The sequence below is a fragment of the Pongo abelii genome, chromosome 5 (assembly GCF_028885655.2).
Source record: "Pongo abelii isolate AG06213 chromosome 5, NHGRI_mPonAbe1-v2.0_pri, whole genome shotgun sequence".
Lineage (NCBI taxonomy): Eukaryota > Metazoa > Chordata > Mammalia > Primates > Hominidae > Pongo > Pongo abelii.
The window spans coordinates 71,253,445-71,280,596 of NC_071990.2; the positions used below are offsets into that span (position 1 = coordinate 71,253,445).

Below are 27,152 nucleotides of genomic sequence, written 5' to 3' on the forward strand. Positions count from 1 at the left end.
ATGCCTCGGCTTCGCCGGCCGGCCCCTGCCCTGACTGGAGGGCGGGTGGCTGAGCGGGCAGGGGGGCGCGGGGCTCCGGTCGACCCTCAAGTCTGCCAGAGGCGGCGGCGAGGTCAGGCCCGCAGGCCCTGTCTGGCCCCAGCCTCCCCTCCTCCCCGGCACGGGTTTGAGCAAGTGCCGGGGTAGCGATGCTCGGACCCTCCACAGGGCTGGGGGTAGGAGCGGGGCTGGGAGCGCGGAACCGGGCACGAGTCTGGGCAGAGCTTAGGGTTAGAGAGTTGCCCTCCTAGCTCTGCTCATAGCTATCTCTGTGGGTGGGGCCGCCCTTAGGTCTAGATCCCCTCCTCTACCCTCCGGTGTGACCACGTCCTCTCTCTCCAGGCTCGGATTCTTGGTCTCCTAGACGGAGCCCTACCTGCCTGCCCACCTGACAGCTTTTGTATAAGGCTTTTATCTCTGCTTCCTGAAAAAGAGTATGGTGGTCTTTTTCGGTGGGTTTGAGTTCTACGGATAAATTAATTGGAGAAAGGTCTTTATTAGTAGTAGTATTGTTTTTTAGTCTGGTTATTAGCCAGAATGAAGAGGAATTTCATTACATGAAGTCTCTTGGAGGACAGTGGGTTTATATTTCTGAAGATTTTAGTAATTAGGTTTTCTCTGACCAGCTAGTTTGGGAGAATATGTGGACACTGATTTGTGTACCTCATAAATGTTGAAGGTTCATTTTAAAGATCTAGAGATGGAAAAGACCTAATTTTAGTTTTTTCGGTTGGAGGGCTTCTGCCTCAGCCTTTGAAATAGATATACTATTTTTAGCTGCTATGTTTTGTGTTTGGAGATCTGATTTATGTTTAATGTCTTGTAAATAATCTGAAGGGAAATATTTCTAATTTTTTTTTAAAGAAATGTCTTGTGTAGTTAAGAAAAGATCGTGTATATTTTTAATTGGTTTATTTCGTTATTGGGTGAGAAATAGAGTAGTTCTCCAAAGCAGGAGACAGTCTCTTTGGGGAATGTCCTTTAAGATTTCTGTGTTATTTGACTTAGACATTTCCTGAAGCTTTCTTTACTGTTCTGTCTCAATACTATATAAATGAGTCACATTTCAGTAGGCTGATAATATTTGACTAGACTGAGCCACACAGCATCAGCAGGTTACTTCACTGTCGTAACAGGTACTGAATTACTGGAAGAAACATGCGGGAATGCTGTAACTAGATTATTTTTATGAAGCACTTTTCAATATAGTAACTTGATTGAGTCAAGATTATGTTTATCCTATGTAACCTTTTCAGGTGATGAGTTTTTACAAAGTCCACGCCTGGTTCTTGTAATATTTGTTTTCCTAATAACTTGATTGTGTGTGGTTATTTGGGAGTTCTGCACTGTGTTTAGGCTCAGTTGCTTGCTTTTCATTGACTGCACTAGCAAAACACTGAAAAACGGTCCTTTAAAAGGCCAAGAAGAAAAAAGCTGAAGCTAAATAGTACACATTTTGTCATTTTGAGTAATAACATGGTTAAGTAGAGATGCTGGTAAATATTAAATCTGTTCATTAAAAATCGAATAGTAACAGTTTCAGAATTAACCTTCCTTCATCTACAGACGTTATTAAAAATAATTTAATTTTTGTTCAAATTTCTGTCTCCAAAAAAGTACTTTATAAAATCAGATTTTCACTAATGCTTTCTAAAATAATACAGATTTTTAAAAGCTGTTATTAACCATGTTAACTTTTTTTTTTTAATTTACTCTTTTGGGGTGGGGAGAAGAGAATCATGTACTTCTTAAATTAGGATCAAAAGTTTTACTTCTTTGGACCTGAAGAATAGGAAGTATTCGTTTTGCTCAATGTTTGTCTTGCCACGGAAATCAGTAGATATATATTGAATGAATGTCTTTTGTATTTTGGTTTTGTCTGGCCTTTTGTTGGTTTACTTGTTTTGAGAAGAGAAGGAAGTGGGAGAGAAGAGAATGGTATCAAGAGTGCAAGGGTGCAGCTTGAAGGGCATGAACTCCACAGTATAATTTACAAGGATTATTTTTTTCTTGTTGCTACTAAATCTAGAAGAATATTAAAATGATTTGTAAATTATTTCATTGTTTTATCTTGATCTTTCAGGCAAAAAATCACAGGTAAGGCCACTTATTGGTTTAATTAGACTTGATTTCATGGTTGTAATAATTGAAAAATTCGACATGATAGAGCAATTGATGTAAATATATTTTCACAGTTTTTGAGTATTTGGTAAGGTTGAAGTACATTATGGAGGCTTTTTTAGTAGAATTCTTGGCTTGTTACATGATTTTGGATCTATATGCTAGGATGACATAATAAATATAGTACTTTTAAAAGATATGTTAAAGGTCTTACTCTATAGCTCAGTTACTAAGAAGTTTCATTCTGTGTATGTATTACTGTTTTCTTCACTGTCTAGTAAATTGCATCAAACTTTTCATATACTGTATTTCAAAGTTATTTCCTAGTTAACTCAATTTTCTTTCTTTCAAAGAAGCTTTTTCCACTGATCTTTGAGAATATGTACCAAAACTAAAGCTTAGGATTTGAGGTGCCTGTATTATCTTGCCTTATCATAGTTGGTAGAGGTATGTCAATTGGGTTTTAACATTTTCTTACTGAATCACCAGCTGTGTTTCCTGGATTGACAGTATTTAGGAAGCAAGGAAGGAGAAAAGGATGGCATAGGCGCCAGTTTCCTGCTCTTGATCCTGCTCTTACCAAATCTGTTGAACAACTGGAGAATTTAAGAACAGGCAGATGGAACTACTCCTCCTCTCTCCTAGCTGCATTCATGACTCAGTGGGAGTTTAAAGCGGCTCTTGTTGGTTATTAGTTGGTGGCACTTTAGGGAGCAGTGGGACTGGGAACGCCTTGCCAGCTTCAAGTTTAGTTTTCAGTATTTAAAGTGTTATCTACAGGTAATCCTAGCTTTGATTTTTTTTTTTTTTTTTTTTTCACTTCTCTATTCTTTCACTTGCTCAGAATAGGGCATCTTGTGCTGGACATCAGGAGTAGCCTGAACTTGGCTGGGTAGAGCTAGAAAACATTGCTGGGCTTGGCAGGTACCACATTGAAATGTCCCATGCTTGTTAATGTATATTTCTGAGATTTTAAAAGTGCATTCAAGACCAGCCTGGCCAACATAGTGAAACCCCGTCTCCACTAAAAATACAAAAAACATTAGCCAGGCATGGTGGCAGGCGCCTGTAATCCCTACATGGGAGGCTGAGGCGGGAGAATTGCTTGAACCTGGGAGGCGGAGGTTGCAGTGAGCCGAGATCGCACCACTGTACTCCAGCCGGGGTGACAGAGCAAGACTGTCTCAGGGAAGAACAAAAACAAAAACTAAACATACAGATAAAATTCACATTGAGCAGTTTCTTCCCACTATCCCCTCTCCCCAGCCCCTGGCAGACACTATTGCATGTTCTATCTCTGTAGGTTTGGCTGTTCTGGATATTTAATATAATACAACATATGGACTTTTGTTTCTAACTTTCACTTCATATGTTTTCAAAGTTCATTCATTTTGTAGCATGTGTCGGTACCTCACTCCTTTTATGGCTGAATAATACTCCATTGTATGGATAAACCACAATTTATCCATCTATTGGTGAACATTTGGTCTGTTTCCATCTTTTGCTGGGTTTGATTTTGAGCATGTTTAAATTGGTATGAAAGTGAGTCTCTTGCCCATTCAATGTTGGGTAGTCAGAAACATAAGGTTTTTTAACTCTAGAGATTGTTTTGTTTAGCCTGTCTGATATTGAGAGGGTAAGCTCATTGCTCAGATCAAACACTCGTTTCTTCGTTCCGCAGATCTTGACTTGAAGACACACTGTTAGATATTGTATTAGGTAAGAGAGCTAAAAAAATTTGTAAGACCTAAAGGAGTTTGTTTAGTGTGGGTTGTGTTTTTGCAAATAAATGATTCTAAAACGATGTGCTAAGTGCTTGTAATAATGGTTTTAAGAAATAACTACCTCTATACTTATTTTGGGCTGTTCCCCTTGCACCTTGACTTTTGCCCATTGGTGGTCTTTACAGTTCCTAAATGCTGTTTCAAGACCTTTGCATGTGCTGTTCTTCTGCCTGGGAAGCTTTCTAACAAGTTTTTGCCTGCTCAGCTTTTGCTCATCTTTCAATTCCTGCCTAAATGTCTTTTCAAGGGAAATAATTCTCCTTGATCCTCTGAGATTAGGTTAGGCTTCCGTTTATACATAAAAGACAACACCCTGAATCTTTGATCGTACTTATCACAATTGTAATTAAACATTATTTAGGTAATTATGGGGTATACTATATCCCTGCTGGATTATAGCTGTAAGAGAGAAGAGATCTTGTGTATCTTGGGGTAGTATCCCCAGTTTTCAGGACATGTGGTAGGCAAATGTAACTTAGCAAATATTTTTTGAATGAATGAATGTGTGAATGAATGAGCACAGAGCCCCTGGCAGGCAGCAGGGTGTGTGAAAGGGAGTGCACCTGTGAAAGGGAGTGGCATGTGGAGTGACCCTGTTGGGACCAGTCACAGAAGGAGTCCTCATTTGAGCTAGGTTCTGAAGGTGGAGTGGGATTTCATCAGATAGAGAAGGAATTAAAGGACACAGCTGCACACACAAATGTACTGGTATGAAAGAACAGAAGAAGTTTCCATATGGCCCTTACTAGATAAGCTTTCTTTAAGCATGATCAGTTTTGGTAGTCTCAGGTCAGAGGAAGAACTGGGATAGTGAGGATTGCAGGCAAATCCTGAGTTAGGAGATGTTGAACAGTGGTCCAAGAAGAGAGTAAGAGGACCTAAATTCACACAATGTCAATATATAAGTCAGGGTATAGAGCAGGAAAGAGATCCACTGTAGCTATTTTCCAGAATCAGGTACTTACCAAGTCATTGGAAGAGCTGGAGGAGGGAAAGTCAGGGAGCCACTACTGAACTGCTTTCAAGGCCACACATACCACCACTGCTGCTGCTGCCCCACTGTCATAGCTGCTTCTCACCCAGGAAACTGGCATGCTGATGGTGGAATAAGGCCTGTGGAGCTGCAACCACTTAGTGTCTGTAGACGTTTTTTGTTAGTTGCCCTTTCTGTAGGAATGTGGCCTCTGTCCCACTTGTGCTTTTCATGTGCAGATAATTGGCAGATCCTAATTATGTCCAATACCTTGCCTTCAAGGGAGTCTTTTAGCTTTCTAACTTTTTCAAAAAGTAGAAACGTGTAGAGCGCATTTGATTGCAAGAGCCAATCCAAGAGTTCATGTTTTTCATTAAGTCTTTGATATTTTGGAGTTGTTACTTTTAAAGTGTAGTAATATTTACTAAAAAGTAAAGTTCACCTTGGGGAACTGGTGTTTATTATGATGTTGATGCTTATAGAACAAATTTATATAAGTGAAAGTCTGATTATAATTCACCTAAAGAAATTTGCCAATCTAAAAGTTTCCTCAAAATGTGAAACTTCAGTCTGATGGGTCTGTTGTTCTTGTAATTCTGCTGATCTTGAGGTTTTTCCTGATTGGGCAGAGCCCTGGTATCAGAGCTGGGATGGAAACCATTGGTCTCTGACTCATCAGTTTAAAACTTGGGCTGCATGTTATCTCCCCTCCTTTTGTTCTTCACAGTTCTTTGTCTTTTGTTTGTTTGTTTGTTTAAGATAAAACTTTCAGTACTTGACTTCATTAATTAAGGAGACTTACATCTCCTAAATTGTTGCTGTACAAGATATATATATCTTTCTCCACCTTTATTAACCTATAACAGACTTGAATCCATGCTCTCTTTAAGGCAAAGTAGAATATTTGAAAGTATATACTTTATAAACTCAAAAAAGTGCTTTGGCTTTTTTTTTTTTTCTTTTTGGTACAGGGTCTCACTCTGTCGCTGGGCTGGAGTGCAGAGGTGCGATGTAGGCTCTCTGCAACCTCTCCCTCCCTGGTTCAAGCAATCCTCCCACCTCAGCCTCTCAAGTAGCTGGGGCTACAGATGTGTGCTACCATGCCTAGCTAATTTTTGTATTTTTTGTAGAGGCCACGTTTCGTCATGTTGCCCAGGCTAGTCTTGAACTCCTGGGTTCAAGTGATCTGCCTCCCTCAGTCTCCCAAAGTGCTGTGATTACAGGTGTGAGCCACCACACCCAGCCCCTTTTGCTTATTTCAAGTGCTTCTACTAATCGTCTTTTCATGGATTAGAATTAAGCCGTTTTAGTTCAGTTTCTCAATTTTCTCAATGCAAGAAGATCAAAGAAACTTGGAAGCCATTTTGTAATTATTATCAGAAGAGTTGACCGCTTTACATTCTTACCACTGTAAAGAGTTGATTTAACAGACATTTAATTTTGTTGATAAATCAATATTTTCTGGGCACTAAAGAGATTAAGTACTACGTTAGATACTGTGTGTGTTAAAAAAGTTTTGGATGCCGGGTGCAGTGGTTCATGCCTGTAATTTCAGCACATTGGGAGGCTGAGGCAGGTGGATCATCTGAGGCCAGGAGTTTGAGACCACCCCTGGCCAACATGGCAAAACCCTGTCTCTACTAAAAATACTAAAATTAGCCAGGTGCAGTGGCACATGCCTGTAGTCCCAGCTACTCAGGAGGCTGAGGTAGGAGAATTGCTTGAACCCTGGAGGCGGAGGTTGCAGTGAGCCGAGATCGCGCCACTGCACTCCAGCCTGGGCGACAGAGTGGGGCTCCATCTCAAAAAACAAAAAGAAAAAGTTTTGGGTATAGTTGTCTACAAGCTAGTTAGAGATCTCAGTAGACATGAAACAATTACCAGTTAACTTCTAATCTATGTTTACATTGGTAGATTCATTAGAGGTTTAGAGATAGGGTAGCTCCATTGTGACCTGGAGAATGTTAAAAAAAAAAAAAAAAAAAAAGCAAATAATAACATTATATATATACTCATAAATTATATAGTGGTTTTTTTTTTTTTTTTAACCAGAGATGATGTACTTCACACTTTATATATGCTAACTCATATAATCCTCAAAACAACCTTTGAGGTAGGTAATATTATTACCCAGGTACACAGAACTTAAAGTAGTGGAGCCAGGAATTTTTTCATTAAAAAAATTTTGGGAGGCCTGCAGCAGTGGCTTACACCTGTAATCCCAGCATGTTGGGAGGCCGAGGTGGGTGGATCACTTGAGGTCAGGAGTTTGAGACCAGCCTGCCCAACATGGTGAAACCCCATCTCTATTAAAAATACAAAAATTAGTTGGGTGTGGTGGTGCACTCCTGTAATCCCAGCTACTGGGGAGGCTGAGACAGGAGAATCACTTTAAACCGGAATGCGGAGCTTACACTGAGCCAAGATCGTGCCATTGCACTCTAGCCTGGGCAACAGAGCGAGACTCCGTCTGAAAAAAAAAAAAAAAAACCACACACACACACAAAACTTGGAGGGGAGTGACTGGCACTTTTTTAGGACCTGGGGATTAGCAGGGGATAGGTAGATAAGGTTCATGCTCAAAAGGATCTGTTAGTCATTGGTGTGGAGAAAAGAGTTAACAAAGCAGGCCTTGCGGTGGTTGGCTGACATCTGAGGGGAATCTTGGGGATGGTCCCACCACCCTAAGTGATGAGTCTGTCATTGTGCCTAAGTTGTTTGTATAATAAATGTGGTTTATGTTGAATATCTGCTTTTCTTCTGGGATTCTGGAATTGGCATATGTGCCAGCCAGGGGTACCTACATGACCAGTCTCCCTAATAACCTTTGGCACTGAGTCTCTGATGAGCTTCCCTGGTTGGCATCATTTTACATGTGTTGTCACAGCTCACTGCTGGGAGAATTAAGTGTGTTCATTGCAACTCAACTGGAAGGGAGCACCTGAACGCCTGCTTCTAATTTCCCCTGGACTTTCTGTGCCTTTCTCCTTTGCTGATTGTGCTTAGTATCTTTTTGCGATAATAAATCATAACGATGAGTACAACTGTATATTGAATCTTTTGAATCTTCTTAGCAAATTACTGAACATGAGGGTGGTCTTGGGGAACTCGAAGCATAATTGGTAATAGATATTTTCTTCCAGTATATTTTACAGGACGTGTTGGAGCCTCAGTATATCTGTGCTGGCTCTAGAACCTAGCCTGCTAATAAGGGTACAGTCTGGAGGAGCAAGGATGAGCATTAGAAGCTTTTATAACCTGGGGAAATTGTGATTTTATTGAGATGAGATAGGGGTGGGAATCTACTGTAGAGTCAGGATTTGAGCCCAGGAGATATAGTCTGTGCTGTTAACTATGTTTGATGGTATGCTAGATAAAACACCTGTTTTTGTTGTAGAAATTTTGTGATGTAAGAGATTGTTGTTGGGAAGACTGTCACCTTCAGCTAACTTAAGGTTTTTCTCAGATTATTGCCAAATGTGTTCAAATGTGGACAATATCTTCATTTTAGTTTCCCTCCTTGCATTTAATAGCAGAACCACCATAACTTCAAAATACCAATTTAAACAAATTGGAATTTTTGTCTAATCACTAAAGTTTATTATATTTATTTATTTTTTCCTTGTTATAGAGACAGGGTCTCATGCTGTTGCCTAGGCTGGGTTGCAGTGGCGTGATCATAGCCCATTGTGGCCTCTAACTCCTGGGCTCAAGTGATCCGCCTGCCACAGCCTCCCAAGTAGCTGGGACTACAGGCTTGTCACCATGTATGGCTAATTAAAAAAAAATTTTTTTGTTGGGTGTGGTGGGGAGGGGCCTTGCTATGTTGTTTGGGCTTTCAAACACATGGCCTTGAGCAATCCTACCGCCTAGGCCTCCCAAAGTGCTAGGATTAGAGGTGTGAGCCACTGCACCTTGCCTAAACTTTATTTTAGAAACTTACTGAGTCCACAGATAAGTGCTTTAGTGTTTTTCTTTGTTTTTTGTTTTGTCTTCATATATGTGTGTGTGTGTGTATATATATATATATATATATTTTTTTTTTTTTTTTTTTTTTTTTTGCTATATCCCTAGGTCAGATACTGGTCATCTACCTGGGCTTTTTAAACCGTAGGAACAGCATGATAGGATTGAAAGAACACTAGCTTGGTTGAGCAAAGCTAGGATTCAGTCCAAGCTTTGCCTCTGACTTGCTTAGTGACCAGTTGTCCTTGTTCTCTTTAATCCTTATTGCAAAGATTTATTTCAACCTTGTATGGTCTGTGTTCTTTCTTGAATCCCATACCTTGTCACTTCTTTTTTTTCTTTTTTTTTTTTTGAGATGGAGTGCAGTGGCTCGATCTCGGCTCACTGCAAACTCTGCCTGCCAGGTTGATGCCATTCTCCTGCCTCAGCCTCCTGAGTAGCTGGTACTACAGGCGCCCGCCACCGCGCCCGGCTAATTTTTTGTATTTTTAGTAGAGACGGGGTTTCACCACATACCTTGTCACTTCTATGTCAGTGTTTACTATTATTATTAAAAAATTATATTATTGAGAGTTTATTTTTTGAGTCCTATTGAGATATGGATTGTCATCAAACTTTTATAGTTTTTATTTAAAGCTTTTCACTGATGATTTAGGTCTTGCCGAGCAAATTTACCTAGTATTATCTTTAATTATCCCAAGCTATATCACACAACTCATACAACTCTTCCCCACAGGTTGAGGAGTCCTTTTGTTTAAAATTTTTTCACTGTAATGCTTTCTTACTATTAATGTCAGTATTTCTACCTCAGATGTTAGGTAGAACTGTGTTTAACTTGGAGTGGCATTTAGTTACTCAGATGTTAGGTAGAACTGTGTTTAATTTGGAGTGGCATTTAGTTACAGTATCATATAGAAGTGATTTTTGAAATTATTTCACTTAAAACAGAGCTTAGATAAAGTGCTCTTGGAAACATGCTAATTTTATGTTTACATATATTTTGAGTGATAAATGTGAGGACCTTGAGGGTCCAAAGGGAAGAGAATTAAAAGTAATTCTAATAATCTTCCATTCTCTGTGGCCCCTATACCCCAGCAATTTTTGGTCTCCATTTGACCAGAGATCCAAGTGATTGATGGTAGACCTTCAGATGTCTCTCATTGATCTTTTATGAAGAGTGCCTTTCATTGAGCAGTGATGAGCTCAAGCCTAAACTTAAGAAAATAAGGGGAATTCTGTGGGAAATAATATTTGGGATAGCTTTATCTTTCATTATAGAAAAATTCATAAAAATTATGGTTTAGCCTAGGTCGTTATTTAGTTCATGCATTTCTGCTCTTGGAAGTTGCTTTTGGTGTAGGGTGATGATGGTGCACAGTGACAAAAAAATTAACAGAAGAATGTTTAAGTGAAATGATCATCACCAGTATATTAATTTCCTATTGCTGCTATTAAAAAATCCTACAAACTGAATGGCTGAAAACAATACAAATTTATCATTTTAGCAGTTTTGCAGGTCAGAGTCCAAAAAGAGTCTTAGAGAGCTAAAGGCAAGGTGTTAGCAGGCTTGCATTCCTTTTGGAGGTTCTAGGGGAGAATCTGTTTTCTTTTCCAGCTTGGAGAGGCCACCTGCATTCCTTGGCTCATGGCTCCTTCCTCCATCTTTGAAACTAGCAGTGTGTCATCCTTGATTCTGCTCCTCCTTGCCCTCCATTTCCATCATTACATCTTCTCTGGCGTGTTTATGACCCTTTGGATTTATCTGGGTAATCCAGGACAATACTGCCATCTGAGTGTCCTTAAGTTATTCACAGAGATTCCAAGGATAGAACAGAACTTCTTTGGGGGCCATTATTCTGCCTACCAAAGTGGATTTGTGATAAAAATTGTATATGGAATCTAGATTTTTTTTTTTTTTTTTTTTTTGAGATGGAGTCTTACTCTGTCGCCCAAACTGGAGTGCATTGGCACGATCTCGGCTCACTGCATCCTCTGCCTCCCGGGTTCAAGCGATTCTCCTGTCTCAGCCTCTGGAGTAGCTTACAGGCGTGTGCCACCACACCCGGCTAATTTTTGTATTTTTGGTAGAGACGGAGTTTTGCTATGTTGGCCAGGCTGGTCTCAAACCCCTGACCTCCAGTGATTCGCCTGCCTTGGCCTCCCAAAGTGCTGAGATTACAGGCTTGAGCCACCGCGCCCGGCCAGAATCTAGATTTTTATAAGTGGTACTGAGTTGGGTGTATTTAAGATGGTATGGGATGATGAAGTACTACTTAAATTAGCCGTTCTCATAGGACCTATTTAAAAATACATGCATGCAATAATCATTTAACGATCTCTTTGCAATGGGATCATTTATATAGGAAATTCTAAGAAATTTATAGAAAAGCTATTAGAATGAATAATTGAGTTTATTAAGTTTACAGAAATAAAGTGACTATAGAAAAAGTAACTCTATATACTAGCAACAAATAATTGGAAGTTGAAATAAAAATTATGATTTATAATAGCATAACAATATGAAAACTGTGGGATAAATTTAACAAAATATGTGCAAGACCTGTATACCAAAAAGTACAGAAGATTGCTGAGAGAAATTAATGAATACTGTACCTAAAGAAGTGGAGAGCGGTATCAGAGATATCATGCTCATGGATTAGAAGACTCAGTATTTTTAAGATGTCCGTTCTCTCCAAATTAGTCTCTAAATTCAACATTATTCCAGTCAGAATCCCAGAAGGCTTTTTTTGTTGCAACTGACAAGCTGATTCTAAAATTTTTAATGAAATGCAAGGGACCTTCCAAAATCAAAACATTGAAAAACAAAAATAATGTTTGAGGTCTTACATAACCTGCCTTTAACAGTTATTAAAAAGCTACAGTTATCTGTGGAACATAATACATAGTCCAGAAATAGACTCACATATTATGGTCAATTTTTAACACAAGTGCCAAGGTAACTCAGTGGAGAGAAAGAAAGGATAGTCTTTTCAACAACAACAACAACAATAACAACAACAACAGAATGTATAATACCTTGAACCTTACCTCAGACCATTCACAAAAACTAATTTGAGATGGATCATAAAACTAAATTTAAGAGCTAAAACTATAAAACTGCTAGAAGAAAACATGGGGGAAAATCTCTGGGACCTTGAATTAAGCAGAGGATTCTTGGATAGGACACGAAATTATATTCCATAAAGTTAAAATTGAGAAAATGAACTTCATCGAAATTAAAAACTTTTGCTTTTTAAGAGACACTTAAAAGTCATAGATTGGCTAGGAAAAATATTTTATCTGGTAAGGACCTTTATTCAGAATATCTAAAGAAATAATGCAACTTAATGATAAGACAAAGTAAAACAAGCACTTGAATGTTCATAGCAGCATTATTCATAATAGCCAAACACTGGAAACAATTCAAATGTTTATCAGTTGACGAATGGATAAAGAAAATAGTGCATCCGTACAGTGGAATAATGTTTTACAGTACAAAGCAATGAACTAGTGGATGAGTCATAAAAACATTATGTTTAGCAAAAGAATCTATACACAAAAGACTACAGAGTATAGATTACAATTACATGGATTTCCTGGTTTTTTTTTTTTTTTTTTTTTTTTGAGATGGAGTCTCACTGTGTCTCCCAGGCTGGAGTGCAGTAGTGTGATCTTGGCTTACTGCAGCCTCTGCCTCCTGGGTTCAAGTGATTTTCCTACCTCAGCCTCTCAAGTAGCTGGGATTACAGGCACGTGCCACCACACCCAGCTAATTTTTGTATTTTTAGTAGAGGCGGGGTTTCGCCATGTTGGCCAGGCTGGTCTCGAACTCCTGACCTCAGGTGATCTGCCCGCCTGAGCCTCCCACAGTGCTGGGATTACGGGTGTGAGCCACTGCGCCCGGCCATAATTACATGGATTTCTATTAAATAAAAGGATAAAACTTATAGGGACAGAAAACAGGTCAGTGGTTGCTAAGGATCGGGATGAGGGAGTTTATTTAAAAAAAAAAAATACAATGCATAGGCTAGGAATGGTGGCTCACACCTCTAATCCCAGCACTTTGGGAGGCCAAAGCAGGTGAATCACTTGAGCCCAGAAGTTCGAGGTCGGCCTTGGCAAAATGATGAAACTCTGTCTCTACAAAAAGTGAAAATAAAATAAAAATAGCTGGGTGTGGTGGCACATGCCTGTGGTGCCAGCTACTTGGGAGGCTAGGGTAGGAGGATCTCCTGAGGAGGTCAAGGCTGCAGTGAGCCATGATTATGCCACTGCACTCCAACCTGGGCAACAGAGTAAGACCCTGTCTCAAAAACAAAAACAAAAAACATACAAACATGTTGTTTACTTCTTTTGCTGATGTTAACAGTTACTGTAGATTATGTAGCGGTTTCTCAATTCTTTTATTTGAATTTTTGTAACATATACACTCCTAAAGTTATTTTCATCTTCCTTGAAAATAAATTTAATGGTCTGAGTAAAGATTTTGCAGAAGTGATAAACTTCTTGATGCTGGTTTAAAGAATGAAAAATCTTTGGTGCCTTTTGTGTGTGTGTGTTTTTTTTATTTGTGTGTGCCAAGTCAATTAGAATACTAATGAGTACTTTGAAAACATTATGGAAAACAGTGGTTTAATGTTTTGTTTTTCTTGAGGAGTTGTGTTATTCATACACAGCTCTAAAGTTGCTTGTGGAATCTTTAGAACATCAGGTTTTTTGGTGCCTCTAGGTGCAGGATTTTCTATTAGGTGCTACTAGGGCTGCAGGAATAGCAGGTAGGGGTTCCTTTTTCATGACTAAGAGCAAGCAAGTTCTCTAAGAAGCAAGTGCGGCATATCTAGGTAATATATTAATGCAAGGTTTAGAGAAAATTTAAAATACAAATGAAATGGTTAGCTTTTGACAGGAGAAAAAAGATCAGGAAGAATATGGATCAATTTGTGAGAGAGTAAGATGGGTCTGAAATGTGAGGGGACAATTAGTTGATGAAGTCATTTGCTGAAAATAAGGGTAGTGGGACATCGTAGGGGATTTAAGGTTATTCTCTGCACAGATTTTTTTTTTTTTTTTTTGAGATGGAGTCACCCTCTGTCACCCAGGCTCGAGTGCAGTGGCATTATCTTGGCTTATTGCAACCTCTGCCTCCTGGGTTCAAGTGATTCTCCTGCTTCGGCCTCCCAAGTAGCTGGGATTACAGGCGCCCACCACCACGCCCAGCTAACTTTTGTATTTTTAATAGAGATGGGATTTTGCCATATTGGCCAGGCTGGTCTTGAACTCCTGACCTCAAGTGATCCACCTGCCTTGGCCTCCCCAAATGCTGGGATTACAGGTGTGAGCCACCACGCCCAGCCCTCACTGCACAGAATATTGGCTAATAGTAAATGTTTTAAAATAATTTAAAAGTTTGTAAAAAATAATGCCTCTCCACTGATTGGTGTGTTTTCTAACTTTTGTGGTTACATATACTGCTGCTACAAAGCTTTGTATGCACACTTTTTTTTTTCAGAATAAAATCTAAGGTCTATGTTAAAGAGTATACCAGATTAAAACCCGTTTGATCTGTATTGCCAGAAGTGTTGGGACCAGTTTACCTTCCCACCACTACTATCTAAAGAATGGCTAGGTGAGTGCTGTGGCTCATGCCTGTAATCCTAGCACTTTGGGAGGCTGAGGTGGGCGGATCACTTGAGGTCATGAGTTCATAACCAGCCTGGCCAGCATGGCGAAACCCTGTCTCTACTAAAAATACAAAAATTAGCCAGGTGTGGTGACATGCGCCTGTAATCCCAGGTACTTGGGAGGCTGAGGCAGGAGAATCACTTGAACCTGGGAGGCGGAGGTTGCAGTGAGCTGAGATCGTGTGACTGCACTCCAACCTGGCGACAGAGTGAGACTCCATCTCAAAAAAAGAGTGGCTGACTTATTGTACCCAGTCTGTTACTGGGTATTCATATCATATTTTTAAAAGGCTTCCTTAATACAGTTGGTGAAAATGTTATACTATTTTGCATTTTCTTGATACTCTTAAGATTTAACTTTTTTTTTTTTTTTTTTTTTTTGAGACGGAGTCTCGCTCTGTCGCCCAGGCTGGAGTGCAGTGGTGCAGTCTCAGCTCATTGCAACCTCCGCCTCCCGGGTTCAAGCAGTTTTCTGTCTCAGCCTCCCGAGTAGCTGGGATTACAGGTGCCTGCCACCACGCCTGGCTAATTTTTTTTGTATTTTTAGTAGACAGGGTTTCACCATCTTGACCAGGTTGGTCTTGAACTCCTGACCTTGTGATCCACCTGCCTTGGCCTCCCAAAGTGTTGGGATTACAGGTGTGAGCCACTGCGAATATTGAACATTTTTTAATGTGCTCATTGGTCATTTCTATTCTGTTAAGGATTTGCCCCTACATTTTGGGAGGGTGGGATTGGCAACCCTTTTCACATTTCTCTCTTGACCAGTCATTGGGCCAAGAGAACACAAAATTCCAGACAACATTCATTCTTCTGGGTATCCTGGTGGGCCGCACCATTCATCTCCATATTCCACCCATAAGACCGTGAATAAGTGGGTTGAGCATTTTGGAAAAATATTTTCAGTTTCAGATCTATATCTATATATTTTTCAGTAATTATGGAATTGTTGAAAGTTTAGAGATAAAAGAGACCTGTATAGTATCTGTTCGAGTCTCCTATACTAGAGAGATAAAAGAGGTTAAATGACTTGTTAAAAGCAGTGGAACAGTGAGAGAACATGAGAGTGAACCCAAGTCTTCTGGAAATCTGTCTGTTAGTTTGTCAGGTCACATATTAATGTATTACCGTTGACCTTCACAAAAGATAACACCCAACTTTTTAATCTTTTCATTCTCTTTAAATTCAGTCGTTGTGCACAGTGAGAAGGGAGGTAAATTGTGGGTTTTTATGCTTAACCAAACCGTTATCTGTGTAATGGCAGCATATTAAGAAGATAATTGGTTATCAGAGTGAGCAAGGATTATCTATTATTTATTTAGCCAATTTATTCAAACATAAATTTGGCAGTAATGTAAACATGTTTTCAAAATTTGGGATGATATTTGTTGTCATCTGCAACGTTAACTAGGAACAAATCGTTATCTCTTTATATAAATCTGTAAATAGTGTGGAAAATATTTTTGTGTTTGAGAGAGATTGTACAGATAGATGGAAAGCACTAGAGCACTGGTGAAGGGGTGAACAAAATAAAGAGGGCTTTACTGTGCTTGATCAGACTTTTGAAATTTTAAGCTGATTTTTTTAAGGATTCTAAGTCACCTGGGCAAAGAAAGAAATTATAGATTTGGCAAGGGGTAAACTTTAAGACCATCAGGTGAAACAAGGATTATCGATTCTTAAAAATTAAGCTTCATTTTCATTTCTCCTTTTATTTTATAACATTCTAATGACCACCAAATCCTTAAATGATCACCAAAGTTCAACTTCTTTGCCAAAGTAAACTAACATTTAAAAAATTTCAGGGGAGTAAATGCTGTATGTGTAGATTTTATTAGTTCCTTAAAGAACTTTCTAAGTTTTTCAGTGTCCTTATGATATTTTGAACTTGTTTACATTTTTATTCCTTCTACCCAAGTTTACGTGATAAAGTAAAAAAAGTAGTTATATGGTAATATTTCCTCTGTAATATTCTTCCTCCAGTTGTCTGTGGGTTAGTAGTCTCTGCTCTGCTCTTCTCTTGGAGAGGCATACTAGGATAGGGAAAACATGGGCTTTGAAAGCTCACTGCTCTGTTTTGAAGGCTCAGCTCTCCCACTGCTGGCTCTGATTTCTTTCTTTCCTTTCACTCCCTCCTTCCTTCTTCGTGGTGGGGGTGTGGTATTTAAACTTCATGAGCTCCAGTGTCGTTACATGTAGAATGGTAATACCTGTGTCACAGGGTTGTGAGGATTAACTGAGCTTGTGAAGTAATGTCTGGCACAAAGTAAGGGTTTGATAAATGAGTAGGTGTTTGGTAATTATGCCAGGTCTTAGTTTTTTTTTTGAGCACTCATTCATTTATTACTTTGCAGGAAGCATTTGTGAATTATATTTTGTTTGGTAAAAAATGTAATTGAACAGATTCTGAGACTAGACCAGTGCAAAAATACTTGATGGAAGCCTCAGGAAAATAAAGTAGTTAATACTTTTTTTTTTTTTTTAACTTTTTATCTGCTGATTCACTAGAGTAGACATTAGTGAGAGATACACAGCAGAAACTCTACCCTACCTTGCCCTGAGGAGCCTTTACTTTAAAGAGGCAGGCCATAAACAAGGAATGTATTCTGGAAAGTGTAATGCAAGTATTAGATATTAAATAAATTCAGAGAAAGTAAAAATCACCAAGAATGGGGGCTGGGGAAGGTTTTTAATAAAAGAGGTAGTTCTTGAGGAAGAGTGAAGTCAAACTTAAAGGAGAATGGCAAAGTTGTTTCATGTAGGAATAACCAGGTAAACAGGTTTGTGCATATTCTTAGTGGATGTGCTTTGTACGTACCTTTCTGAAGGCAGGTGTAAGTACTGGGCAGAAATGTCAGGGAGAAAATAGACAAAGGGACAATTGTTGATTTGGGAGTTATCAGCATAGAAGTGTTTCCTAAAGCCATATTACTCCATTCAACACTTGTCTAACCAGAGGGTCAATGATGAAGACTTTGTAGAGAGGCAATGGGATGAAGTAGAATCGTCCCATTCTTTGTGAAGGAAGACTATAAGGAAAACCAGAACAGAAAAGCCTTGGGAGAAGAGGTTTTTTTAATTTTTTTATTATTTTATTTTATTTTTTTAACATAGAACTTCACTCTGTCACCCAGGCTGGAGTGTAGTGGCACCACAATGGCTCACTGCAGCCTCAAACACCTGGGCTCAAATGATCTTACCTCAGCCTCCCAGGTAGCTGGGACTACAGATGTACGCCACCATGCCCAGCTCATTTCAGACATTGTTTTGTGGAGACAGAGTCTCACTCGCTGTGTTGCCCAGGCTGGTCTCGAACTCTTGGCCTCAAGTGATCCTCCTACTGTGGCCTCCCAAAGTGTTAGGATTACGGGCATGAGCCATTGCACCCTGCCAAGGTTTTAAGAAGGGGATATGGTTAGGAAAATTAAATGCAATACGGAGGGTCAAAGGAACTAGAAAACGCCATTTGATTTTTGTATTTTTTGGTAGACATTAAAACTATTTTCTAAGCTCTTATGAAAATTTCTGTTGTGAAGATGAACCCAAATTGCTTCAGAGTCTGTTTTATTACCTGCCATGCAGTGCAGTAAGATTTAAGAAAGTGAATCTTTAGTATTCTTATGCTTTTCTTAGGCAGTCCTTTACCATTTTTAACACCTTTGCCACATTTCATTGCTTGTTTTGTTTTCTGTGTTTAGTTTACTTTTGAAACAAATGCGTATTTTCTCTTGGGATTCTGACAACTTATGTGGTCTGTGAAGAAAATTGTTTGGAATTTGTTTCGCAGTGGAAGGAATGTTATTAATATGGGTGTAAATGGCCCTTGAAATAAGGCTTAATGGAACTTTTGTCAGGGTTACTTTGTTTTGTTTGAGGGATTATAGTTAACTCTTGAATAAACTGATACAGTTGACAAAAATTGGTTTCTGGGAGACTTGTCGGTGTATTTTTGAAAAAAATACACATTTCTTTTTTAGCACATTTGCTTTCTTATCTTACAGAAGTACAATTCTTTTTGTGTACTTTTCAGTGCAATTGGGCTTCTTAAATATTTGAATATGATATATACGAAGTGGTGGTTTTATAACATGTATCTGCCCTCTGCTGGTGAAAATGCATTATTGCTGTGAATTTAATAGCTTTAGTAATTTCTTTGAATGTAATAATACTCTGTAATTTCAAAAGTTGTCATAAAACTAAACTTGGGAAAAAATACCCTTATCATTTGAAAGGAATATTCTCTTTGGGACAGTTCTGCACAATGAATTATTCTGCCCAAAATGCCAGTAGTGCCCTGTTTGAGAAATATTGACCTAATATACTGATGATGATGATTTTTACATTGTGGCTGTCTCTCTGTGTTTTTTTAAGTTTTTCTGTAAGTTCTAGGCTTGTCCTGTCGAATGTGGAAGTCACTAGCCATAAGGCTATTTAACCGAATTTGAACATTCACTTTCTTAATTCCAGTAGCCTTATTTCTAGGCTTGATAGCCACTGTGGCTAGGAGCTAATGTGTTGGATAATGCAGATTATAGAATGTTTCCAGCATCATGGAAAGTACAGTTTGACAGTGCTGTTTTAATTTTCAAATTTTAAAAAATGAGGATTATCATTTTCATGCAGTAATCATTTTCTTAAATTTGTGATGAATTTCTTTGCCATGTATTCTTTTCACATAACAGCAGTTTCTCAAAAAAAATTCCAATTAACCAAGGGAAATATATTTAGTAGGATTTTAGGTTATTAAGATTTTATTGTACCATGTAATTTGCTGCAACTTATATATTTATTGCTGAATGATTATAGCACATTTTTCTCAATGTAGGGCATTGAGTATTTCTAGTATTTTGCTTCTCTGTTTTGAAGAGTAAAGTTAGGTTAAGAATAATGGTCATTTTTTTGACGCCATTTAGTTGAGATAATAGCTTCTTTACTCTTTTGGTGCATGTTTGGGATGGAAGGAAAGCTATAAATCAAAACATACGTAGAGAAACTATAATGTGTGAATCACAGTTGAATATATGTTGGATGATTAAAAAAATACATAGACACTTGACCCAGTTTCTCCTAATGGTAACATCTTGTAAAATTATAGACGAATGTGACAACCAAGATACTGATGTTGATACAACCCACCAGTCTTACTGTGACTTCTGCAGTTTTGCTTGTACAGTAATTTGTGTGTGTGTGTGCATGTGTTTTTATACAATTTTATCAAAAGTGAAGATTCATATATCTGCCACCATAGTCAAGATATGGAACAGTTATATACCACAAGAATCTCTTGTGTTGCCCGCTTAAAACCACACACACTTTTCTCTGTCCCACCCCACCCATCCATTCCTAACCCATAGCATCCATGAATCTGTTTTTCACTTCCAAAATTTTGCCATTTCAAAAATGTTATAAAAAGAGAATCATGCAATATGTAACCTTCTGGGATCGGCCTTTCTCAGTGTAATTCTTTCAAGACACATCCAAGTTGTTGTGTCTGTTAATAGTTCTTTTCTTTTTATTAAATAGAATTTTGTGATATGTTTGTACCATAGTTTGTTTAACCATTCATCTGTTGAAGGACCTCTGGACTGTTTGTAGTTTTTTAGTATTAAAAATAAAGCTGCTGTTAACATTTTTGTATAGATTTTTGTGTGGATGTAAGTTTTTATTTCTCTGATAAGTGCCCAGTAGTGCAGTTTACTGGGTTGTATGGCGATTGCATGCTTAGATCCATAAAAAAAGTGCCAAACTTTTCGAAAGTGGTTGTACCATTTTATACATCTACTAATGATGTGAGCTATTTAGTTTATCCTTTGCCAGCATTTGGTGTTGTGACTGTTTTTTATTTTAGTAATTATGTTAGATGTGTTGTAATAGTGATACTGGTTTCAATTTGGATTCTCCTAGTGGTTTATGGTGTTGAACATCTTTTCATGTGCCAGTTCTCCATCTGTATGTCCTCTTCAGTGAAATGTCTGTTCATGTTTCATTTTCTAAATAGATTTTGTTTTTTACTGTTGAGTTTTGAAAGTGCTTTATATATTCTAGATACTAGTCCTTTGTCAGATATGCGCAAATACTTTTTCCTACTTCGTAGCTTATCTTTACATCCTCTTCACATGGTCTTGCATAGAAGAAAAGTTAATTTTGAAGAGGTTCAATTTAGTAATTTTTTTATGGACTGTGTTTTTAGCAAGTCTAAGCACAATTTGCCTAACCCTAGATCCTGAAGATTTTCTCCTATATTGTTTCCTAAAAGTTTTACAGTGTTATGTTTTATATTTAAGTCCATGATCCATTTTGAGTTGCATTTTATATATGATACAAGGTATGGATCAAAGTTTTTTTTTTGCATATGGATATTTGATCCTTTGAGAACTTTTTTTTTTTTTTTTTTTTGAGACAGAGTCTTACTCTATCACCCAGGCTGGAGTGCAGTGGTGCGATCTGGGCTCACTGCATGCCCTACCTCCCAGTCTGCTTCAAGTGATTCGCATGTCGTGCCTCAGCCTCCTGAGTAGCTGGGATTACAGGTGTGCACCACCACACCTGGCTAATTTTTGTAGTTTTAGTAGAGATGGGGTTTCACTGTGTTGGCAGGGCTGGTCTTGAACTCCTGACCTCAGGTGGTCCACCTGCCTCGGCATCCCAAAGTGCTGGGATTGCAGGTGTGAGCCACTGCGCCCGGCCTGAGAACCATTTCTTGAAAAGATTAGTCTTTCTCCTTTTGCACCTTTTTAAAAAAGTTAATTGACCATATATGTCCAGGAGGGAGCACTTCTGAAATTTATTATGTTCCATTGATCTGTTTGTCTGCCTTTATGCCAGTATTGTACAGTCTTTATTACTGTAGCTTCTTAATAAGCCTGGAAGTAAGTAAGGTAGTGTAAATCTTCCAACTTTGTTATTTTTTTTCGAAGTTGTTAGGCCTATTCTAGGTTTCTTGAATTTTCATATGAATTTTAGAATCACTTTGTCAATTTCTACAAATAATCTCAGATTTCAGCGGGGAATACGTTGAGTCTGTAGATCCATTTGAGAGAGAATTGACATCTTTTAATATAGAGTCTTCCAATCTGAACAAAATATATCTCTCCAATTATTTAGATCTTATTTAATTTTGCTTGGCAGTATATTATAGTTTTCAGTGTATGGGCCTTGCTTATTTTTTTGTTAGATTTTTCCATAAGGTTTTATTTTTTAATGCTATTGTAAAAGATACTTTAAAAATTTTAATTTCTGATTATTACTGGTATATAGAAATACTGTAGGTTGCTGCATACTTACATCTTGCAACTTAGTTAACCTCACTTACTTGTTTTCATAGCTTTTTTCATGGATTCTATTAGGTCTCCTACCTAGACAATTATCATCCTCAAATAAAGGCAATTTTTTCTTTTTTCCAATTTGAATACCTTTTATTTCCTTTTCCTTATTTTATTGCACTGACTAGAACCTTTAGTTAAATAGAAGTGGTGAAAGTGGACTTGCTTGTCTTGTTCCTGATACTAAGGGAGAAAGGGTTCAGACTTTATCTTTTATGTAAAAGTCTTACGGATACCTTTTATCAAGTTGAGGAAATTTCCTTTGTTGCTAGTTTGCTGAGAATTTTCATCAGAAATGTATGTTGAATTTTATCAAATGCTTTTCTGCATCTTTTGGGATGATCATATAGTTTTTAAAATCTTTTTTTTTGTTTTTTGAGACGGACTTTCGCTCTTGTTGCCCAGGCTGGAGTGCAGTGGTGCGATCTCGGCTCACTGCAACCTCCGCCTCCTGGGTTCAAGCGATTCTCCTGCCTCAGCCTCCTGAGTAGCTGGGATTACAAGCATGCACCACCACGGTCAGCTAATTTTGTATTTTTAGTGGAGTTGGGGTTTCTCCATGTTGGTCAGGCTGGTCTTGAACTCCCGACCTGAGGTGATTCGCCCACCTTGGCCTCCCAAAGTGCTGGGATTACAGGCGTGAGCCACCGCACCCGGCCGGTTTTTAAGTTCTTTAATATATTGAACTACATTGATTTTCACACATTAAACTGCGTTCCTGGGAGAAACTACACTTGGTCATGATGTATCTTTTATATATATATATATTTTTTGAATTTGATTTGCTCTGATTTTACATATTGTCATGAAGAGTGTTGAACTGTAGGTTTCATTTCTTGTGATATCTTTGTCTGGTTTGGTATCAGAATAATTTTAGGCTCACAAAATGAATTAGATAGTATTCTCCTCCTCCCCCTTCTCCCCTTCCCCACTGTTTTTTTCCCTCAATTTCCGGAGGAGTTTGTATAAAACTGACACTATTCCTTAATCATTTGGTAGATTCCGCCAGTAAAGCTATCTGGGCCTTGAGTTTTTGTTTGTTTTTTGCTGAGCAGATTCAGTTTATTTAATAGATATTAGGCCATTCAGGTTATCTTTTCCTTCTGGAGAGAGCTCATTTGTGTCTTTCAAGGAGTTGGTGCACTTATAGCGTAAAGTTGTTTATGATATTCCCTTATTATATCTGTAGAATCTGTAGTAATGTCGCTTCTCTCATTGCTGATATTGGTAGTTTGTATTTTCTCTCTTTCTTCATCAGCCATGCTAGAGATTTACCGATTTTATTGATGTTTTTCAAATAATCAGTCTTTATTTTCATTGACTTTTTTGTTGCCTTTTGGTTTTCTACTTCACTGATTTTTTAAAAATTTTTATGGGTACATATAATAGTAGGTGGATATATTTATGGGGTACATGAGATATTTTGATATGGGCATACAAAGCATAATAATCACATCAGGGTAAATGAGGTTTCCATCACCTCAAGCATTTATCATTTCTTTATGTTACAAACATTACAATTATACTATTAGTTATTTTAAAATGTGCGATAAATTATTGTTGACTGTAATCACCCTGTTGTGTTATCAAATACTAGATCTTACTCATTCTAACTATATATTTAAACCCATTAACCGTCTCAATTCTGTGGCCCTCTGCACCAACCCCCTACTCTTCCCAGTTTCTAGTAATCATCATTCTACTCTCTATCTCCATGAGTTCAATTGTTTTAATTTTTAGCTCCTATAAAAGAGTGAGAATGTGAGAAGTTTGTCTTTCTGTGCCTGACTTATTTCACTTAACATAACGTCCTCCAGTTCCATCCATGTTGTTGCAGATGGCAGGACCTCATTCGTTTTTATTGCTGAATATAGTACTCCAATGTATATGTGTACCACGTTGTCTTTATCCATTCCCCTGTTGATGGACACTTAGGTAGCTTCCAAATGTTGGCTATTGTGAATAGTGCCACAATACACATGGCCATGCAGGTATCTCTTCAGTATAATTATTTCCTTTCTTTTGGGTATATACCTAGCAGTGGGATTGCTGGATCATATGGTAGGTCTATTTTTAGTTTTTTTGAGGAATCTCCATACTGTTCTTCATAGTGGCTGCACTAATTTACCCTTTTCTCCACATCCATGCCAGCATTTGTTATTTTCTGTCATTTGCATAAAAGCCATTTTAACTGGAGTGAGATGATATCTCATTGTAGTTTTAATTTGCATTTCTCTGATAATCAGTGATGTTGAGCACCTTTTCATATACCTGTTTGCCATTTGTATGTCTTCTTTGGAGAAATGTCTGATTAGATCTTTTGCCCATTTTCAAATCAGATTATTATATTTTTTCCTATGGAGTCGTTTGAGCTCATTATATATTCTGGTTATTAATCCCTTGTCAGATGGAGAGTTTGTAAATATCTTATCTCATTTTATGGGTTGTCTCTTCACTTTGTTGTTTCCTTTGCTGTGCCAAAGCTTTATAACTTGATGTGATCCCATTTGTCCATTTTTGCTTTGGTTGCCTGTGTTTGTGGGGTACTACTCAAGAAATTTTTGTCTGGGCAGAGTTTCCCCAATGTTTTAGTAGTTTCATAGTTTGAGGTCTTAGCTTTAAGCCTTTAATCTATTTTGACTTGAATTTTGTGTATGGTGAGAGATACGGGTCTAGTTTTATTCTTCTGCATATGCATATCCAGTTTTCCCAATACCATTTATTGGAGAGACTGCTCTTTACCCAATGTATGTTCTGGGCCCCTTTGTCAAAAATGAGTTCACTCTAGATGTATGGATTTATTTCTGGGTTTTCTATTTGATTCCATTTGTCTATGTGTCTATTTTTTGTGTTGTTTTTGAGACGGAGTCTCGCTCTGTTGCCCAGGCTGGAGTGCAGTGGCGTGATCTTGGCTCACTGCAATCTCTGCCTCCCAGGTTCACGCTGTTCTCCTGCTTCAGCCTCCCGAGTAGCTGGGACTACAGGCACCCACTACCATGCCTGGCTAATTTTTTGTATTTTTAGTAGAGATAGGTTTCACCATGTTAGCCAGGATGGTCTTGATCTCCTGACTTCATGATCTGCCCACCTCGGCCTCCCAAAGTGCTGGGATTACAGGCGTGAGCCACCGCGCCCAGCCCATGTCTATTTTTATGCCGGTACCATGCTGTTTTGGTTACTATAGCTCTGTACTATAATTTGTTTTTGTTTTGGTAGGCTGTTTTAGAGGATCTGTAGTATAATTTGAAGTCAGGTAATGTGATTCCTCCAGTTTTGTTCTTGTTGCCTGGACTATTCTGGGTCTTTTGTGGTTTCATGTAAATTTTAGGATTTCTGTGAAGAATGTCTTCTTCTTTTTTTTTTTTTTTTTTTTTTTTTTTTTTAAAGGCAGGGTCTTCCTCTGTCACCAGGCTGGAATGCAGTAGTGCAGTCTCTGCTCACTGCAACCTCTGCCTCCCAGGTTCAAGCGATTCTCCTGCCTCTGCCTCCTGAGTAGCTAGGACTACAGGTGTGTGCCATTACAGCCAGCTAATTTTTGTATTTTTAGTAGAGACAGGGTTTCCCCATGTTGGCCAGGATGGTCTCCATCTCTTGACCTCATTATCCGCCTGCCTCGGCTTCCCAAAGTGCTGGGATTACAGGCATGAGCCACCGTGCCTGGCCATCATTGTATTTTAATAGGGATTGTGTTGAAGCTGTAGATTGCTTTGGGTAGTGTGGACATTTTAACAATATTGATTCTGACAGGTGGAGAGGCCAGGTTGGCTTTGGAAAATGGCATTGGGGGAAGGATGGAGGGGTTGAGAAAATGAAAAACTGTGAGACCTGGAAGTTGATTTGAGACTCATATATTTAAAGCAAAATTGGTTAAAAATTTAAGGGGTTTCTTGGGTATCACTCAAAGTATTGAAGATGACCCACCTCTGGATACCCAGCTTCTCTTAACATTACTCACTAGAAGCTCATTTTAGACCCTGATTCTATCTTTTTCCTACAGTCATCATAGCAAATCTTCTTTTGTTTATTTATGTTGTGTTATTTTTAGCATTTTTAACAGATGTGGTTTGTTCTTACCCTAATCTAAATGAAGACAGGTGCCCAGGAAACTATACCAACCCTCTTGAAGTTCAAATGGTTGTAATCCTTTGGAAAGTTATTTTGTGGTGGATTTTCCGTTTACATCTTGAATGCTACATCCAGTATCACCACAGCAAAGTCAGAAATCGAGGCTATAACTTGATCTACTGACGGATAAGGCATCTCAAGAGATTTGCGTTAATGATACACTCCACTGGCAACACAGTAATTCTCTTCATACTGTGTTGCAGCATTCCTTCCTGGAACCTAGCAGATCAGATTATATCTTGATCTCCTTCTGGCCATCCTGGCCCTGGAGCTGATCTGTTTTCTGATGTGTCTGCTCATTTACACAGTGAAAATCTGGAAGTTTAATAAAGCTAAGCCATATCCTGATGTACTTGAAGAAGGAAAAATCTATACTTAACCTAGCAGTATTACCTCAGAGACTGGATTCAGGACTATTTGAAACCTAGAAGAAGTTGTTGAAAAGCAAGGAGACATAATAGTATATATGAAGTGACACAATGAAGTGTTGAGTGACTGTTGGCTCTGACTTCCTTGGACCTTGCCTGTTAGCCAAGTAGAATGTGAGAGGCTTACAGTCTTGACAGCAATTGCAGAGGAATCCAGAGTAGTCTCACAAGCTGCCATAGAGAATTGCAGCTTTTGCTGAATAACATTTTATAATTTTTGTTGGAAACCTGAATTTGGTTCTCACCTGTGTGGCTGTATACTATATAGGGTTTGGGGGTAAAAGTACCTTGTAAACACCTTGATAACTTGAGGATAATGTCCGTTGTTTACTTTTTGAAATTATTTAACTGCTTGGTTTATCTTAGGATCAACGGTATAATTTAAACAACAACAACAAAAATCCAATATTGAATCTTTCAATCCATGAACATGGAATATATTTCTGTTTTTTTGTGCGTCTTTTTCAGCTTCTCGCATCAACGTTTTATTCTATTCACTGCGGAGATCTTTCATTTCTTTTTTTTTTTTTTTTTGACAATTGGCAAGAAACAGTGGTTAAATACACCCTCCTCTGTGGACAAGGCGCTTCTGGATCTTTCATTTCTTTTCAGGTTTATTTATCTCATTGTATTTGTAGCTATTGTAATGGGATTACTTTCTTGATTGCTTTTTCTCATTGTTTGCTCTTGACATGTAGAAATGCTACTGATTT

General features: G+C 38.3%; 1 protein-coding gene and 1 pseudogene across 6 annotated transcripts in view; both read left to right on the top strand.

Moving 5' to 3' along the window:
* On the top strand, positions 1–26,557 carry LOC103890926 (transmembrane protein 192-like; annotated as a pseudogene).
* Positions 1–27,152, top strand: part of SMAP1 (small ArfGAP 1) — a 200,892-nt gene that overhangs the window by 4,876 nt on the left and 168,864 nt on the right. The gene's annotated exons all lie outside the window — the stretch shown is intronic.